Source organism: Carlito syrichta, unplaced genomic scaffold (assembly GCF_000164805.1).
Source record: "Carlito syrichta isolate Samal-C Ts95f unplaced genomic scaffold, Tarsius_syrichta-2.0.1 Scaffold288840, whole genome shotgun sequence".
Taxonomy (NCBI): domain Eukaryota; kingdom Metazoa; phylum Chordata; class Mammalia; order Primates; family Tarsiidae; genus Carlito; species Carlito syrichta.
The window spans coordinates 295,151-300,167 of NW_007232936.1; the positions used below are offsets into that span (position 1 = coordinate 295,151).

Here is a 5,017-nt window from a genome sequence, read left to right on the forward strand (position 1 = left end):
AAACTCAAAAAAAAAAAAAAAAGCTACAATCACATCATGTTGCAACTACATAAAAAACAATTCTGTAGATGGAACTGCTTGGTTTGAGCATATACATTTCTGCACAGCCCTTATGGAATCTGCACAAAGAAATATCTTCTCTCTTTGCTCCAATTAATTGTTCTTGTATGTAAGTTGTTTTCTATTCCAGTATATCCAGAGTGGTGAAATAACAAGGCCAGCCACGTAGCCAAAGGTCACTCCAAGAATGCAGGAGATGGACGAGACCTGCCATCGTCTTTCCCAATCCAGTGGAATTGGAAATGCTCCAAGCTATGCTCCTACAAAGCTAGAAATTGTAGTGATCTGTAGCCTGTTCTCCCAAATGGATGTGACTCCATTTCTACTGAAAACTCTTAGCCACGCTTTGAGGTTTGGTCCTAAGAAATATAAACAAGGTAGTTCTAAAGGTAGATAAAATAACTGCAAATGAAAATGTTTCCAACACAAACTCTATTAGTGGTGTTCCATATAGAACAAAAATTACATGAAAGGAGAAACAAGACATATGGAAGTAGATACAGCATTTCAAAAGTCTGGTTACCTTGTGTGATAATGAACTTCTTTTGGAGGATGCATTTGGTTTCACTACAAAATATAATATCAGGTTGACAGCAGTTACGAAACCAGAAGAGATGCACAACCATGTCAAGTGTGTTTCCAATATTGAGAAGTTCTCCAAGAAGAGTGATAGAATGAATACACTAAGGATAATTGAAAATATGCAGAAAAGATGGGCATACAGTAGTCTCTTGATATCTAGTATTTTTCATGGTGTTTTCTTGGGCATCTATCTAACTCTCCTGCCCATGGAAGAGAAGGAGGAAACTTATACTCTTAAAATTTGAAAATCTCAAAGAGATTTTGTTTATATGTGTTACAGCTATAAAGATTTATCATACTAGAAATTTAAACCTAGATCTATCATGCTATGATAAATCACATTTTAATGAAAAATAATTGTGTTTTCCACATTTTTATAAGAGGAGTGGCATTTGTTTACATATTTACCAAACTTCTTAATGTTTTCTTGATAAAAGACAGCTGGATTCTCATATCTGTCTCTGCATTGAATCTGTTGTATTACTGCATTCAAATCACCTCTGGAAAATCCCATTGTACAATTACTAGAGAACAAAAATTCAAATTCACATCTTAGTATTTGTTTTCTGTTGCTGCTGTAACAAATCAACACAAACCAAGTGGCTTAAAAACAACACACATCTATTCTCTTACAGCTGTGGAGGTCAGAAATCTGAAATGGGTCTCACAGTTAAAATAAAAGTGTTGGCAGGGCTCTTTTTTGGGGGGAAGACTCTTGAGGAGAATCTATTTTCTTGTTTTTTTCCACCTTCTAGAGACTACCAACATTCCTCAGCTTGTGGTCCCTTCATCCTTCTTCAAAAACAGCAATGTTGGGTTCAGGTTTTCTTAGGATGCCATCTCTCCGAGTCTCTCTTCTAATTCCTTCTTTAACTTTTAAGAACCTTGTGAATACATTGACCCACCCATATAATTCAGGATATCTTAAGGTCAGGCAATTAACAAACTTGATTTCTTTGCCATGTAATGTAACATATTAACAAGTTCTTGAAACTAGAATGTGGACATCATTGGAGTGTGGGGACATCATTCTGCCTACCACAGTCTTATTATTAAATTTATTTTGACTTCACAGATTCTCTCAAAAGGTCTCCAGAAACCCTATTTCAAGAACTATTGCTCTATGGCATCCTTAATAGGTAGGGTGTGCTTAACAAGGTAATTCACAGGCAGCCTTTTAAAAAGGGTAGATATCATTAAAAAATTCTTTTACAATTCTCCCCTTCTATAACTCCCATCCAGCAACATTCTTCCATTCTTTGGGACTACAAATAAATCTAATCTTTCTATAATGTTCATAACTGTTCAGCTGTTGAACTCATTCCCCACATGGCTTTTCTCTTCTCCATGTTAAACATGGACAGAGCCTTCTAAGAAAATCTATGATGATGATTACATCAACAATGATATATATTTGTCCAAACTCTAACTTTCATGGCCCAGCCTGAATGTCAAATTTTCCACAAACTTCCCCACAGACGCTTCTAATGGAAAATCATTTTTGCCCCCTCTGATCTTTCATTGCACATTATCAGAAAATTCTAGGACTCTTCAGTGTGATAAGATAGATCTCTTGGAAGGAAATTCTTTCTCTCATTTATTCTTATACACAGTTTAGTATCTGTTAGAAAAGTAACACACTAAATGAGTTCAAATGAAAGGAATTAGAACAGAGGTTCCAGCTATAGCCTACATTTACCCTTAGTTCCAGTAGCATAGGGACATGTTTTGGGATTCCATGCAGGAGGCCTGAGAGCAAAGGTTCCTACTAGCAGAGAACTCTCATCGCAAGGAAGGGAGCACAGGGCCACACCCTTTTGTGAGGAGTTTGCCACAGATCTGAGGAAGGAAAACTGACCATAAGGTAGAATCTGCCTCCCGGGCTATTCTGAATCCTAGGAAGAAAGGACTGAAAACGAAAATGAAAAACACCGACTTATGAAAATCCCTGTAAGAATAGGTAATACGGTGCAGTACAGTCCCATTCTGGGGCCCATGTTCTAGCAAGTACCACATGATAGTGGAATTTTCCCACTTCTGTAGAGAACAATGCACAACCTCTTTAAGAACCAAACTGCTGCTTCATTGCATTGGGATCTGCTCAGATGGAGCCAAGCTCACAATGTTAGGCAGAGGGCTTTAGAAGAGACAGATTATTTGTTAAAATTATTTTCTTCAATAATCAATTTTTTAATAATGTGAATGAAAAAGAGGGGAGAAACAGAGCTTGAATAGAAGCACTTTCCTTCTCCTCTGAAATAAGGTGGGGAGGCAAGAGCAGAGGCTGCCACTCCACCAGCAACGCACTTCCATGTGATGAGGAAGGGTGGATGATATTTACCAGGTACCATATAATAATTCAGGAACTAGTGCTATTCTTGAAAGATACTATCTAAGTGGAAGGAACAGTGCCTTAAATGGGAGGGCACGGAGGCCCCTGAATTGTGACTAGCAAAGAGCCAGGAGAAGAAAAGTTCTGATACGGCCCACTTGCTCCCCCTGGAATTGTGTGGTCTGCAGAACCAGGGCTTGCCGCTGGGCATCCTGACTTGACTCTCTCATAGCTCTGCTTTCCCTAGAGAGAGTCCTGGACTCCATGTCTCTTATTCATTTCTGCTGTCATAGTAGTCCCAGAAATGTTAGAATCCTTCCCCAGTTGATGAAACCTAGCATTTAGCCATAGAACTAATACTTAGCTTCTTCTGGAAGCACTTGAGTCATCTCTTATTGAAATCAATTTATAATCTTGAAATCAAATCTGTTTACTATTAACAACCTTTCAGATATATTAGCTTACAAACAACTCAGATATATTAGCTTCAAACTAATTAGAAACAGACATAGTATGAAAAAGCAAATAAATATTGTAATTCATTCCTTGTTTGTTCATTAATGAAATCAGATGAACATGACGCTCTTAGTATTCTGATGGTTTAAGTGTATATGTGGCACTGATTAACAAAAGTGACCCAAACAACATGTAATCAAATTCTCATCTGACAGTTGTATAACATTCATTTTGGTCCAAGCTTAAAGAAAACATAAGTACACAAATGCCGCTTTGTACCAAATGAGAAAAATATTAGTTCAGTTTGCCTACCTTCCACGTTCAGACTGTGTCTGCACCCATTCTTAATTATTCAAGTCTACCACTTAGTGAGGGAGTGCCTACCCTGGCAAGTACTGAGCTGTTTCCTGTTCACACTGGTCTTTGCTGTTGTGTAGCTCCTCTTCCCGTTGGACACTGGGTAATGTGCTCCTGTATCATCAGCAGCATGATTAGTTCCACCTGATTTTCAGACATTGTGTACTGGTACAGTATGACTCATATTCATGCCTTCTGCCATTATCTGTGGTCACAAGGTCATCTAGTGTCATATTCATACCGACCCCAGAATCCTGTGTATCCCTGACTCATTCCCAATTAGATTTTTGGATGTCCTACCACACTACACTAGGCCTATTTACCTAGATTTCTTTCTCTGTCATTGGTACTCTACCACCCTGGTGTTGCATTGGACTTGAGGCTTTACTCCTAGCCTTTCATTCTCCTGGGCTGCAATAAAGGCCCAAGTCCTCTCTAATATAAGGTTTAAACTAATCCCATCTGTGTTTCTGTGGGAATCATGAAAAAAAAATGTGTCTCTCAGATCTCTGACTCTGGGGTATGTGATGATCATTAACTCTAGCCACCATGCTCAGAAATCCTCTGTTTGAGTGAGGCCACACTTCTCAGGGGCTTCTCCCAGTCAGTGAGTGACCATGGCAGGAATGTTAAGGTCTGACAATCACTCGGAAGACACAGGGTTCATCTGATGGGTGATTTTGGCTCAAGTGCTTTTTGTTGTCTTGATCAAATTTTCTTAGAGCTGTGTTGTTGTTTATGCTTTCCTTTTCTCCCTCCTTTTTTCTTCCCTCCCTCTCCTGCCTCTTTTCTCTCTTCCTCTCTTTTCCCCCTTCTTCCCTCTTTCATTTCTCTGTCCTCCACCGAAGTCAGATTTCACCATGGTCTGATGATTACATTGGTTTCCTCCTCATTTTTCCTTACCAATATTTCCCCCAATACATCTCTTTCACATCTAATTTCATTTTGGCATCTGTTTCCTAGAAAATTCAGACTAAAACAATTGGGAAAAAATAAAAATTTGATCCTTATGCCTTATTTTGGGGGGATCCTCTCTCTAGGATCCAAATATTAGCCACACATCTTCTAAATTCCCTCTTCCTGATTTCTCATTGAACTTTTCTTCTGGATGAGAGAATAGATAATAATATCATTCTGTAAACCCTTCAATTTTATTGTTTATTTTTGAAACTCTATAATCTAGCTTCTAGTTTTCTTTTTGCTTTGAAAAGTCAAGCTTCTGGAATTTCT

General features: G+C 38.4%; 1 pseudogene; it reads right to left on the reverse strand.

Annotated features, from left to right (window-relative positions):
- Positions 1-153: 153 nt before the first annotated feature.
- Positions 154-4,026, reverse strand: LOC103256012 (annotated as a pseudogene).
- Between the last annotated feature and the right edge of the window lie 991 nt (positions 4,027-5,017).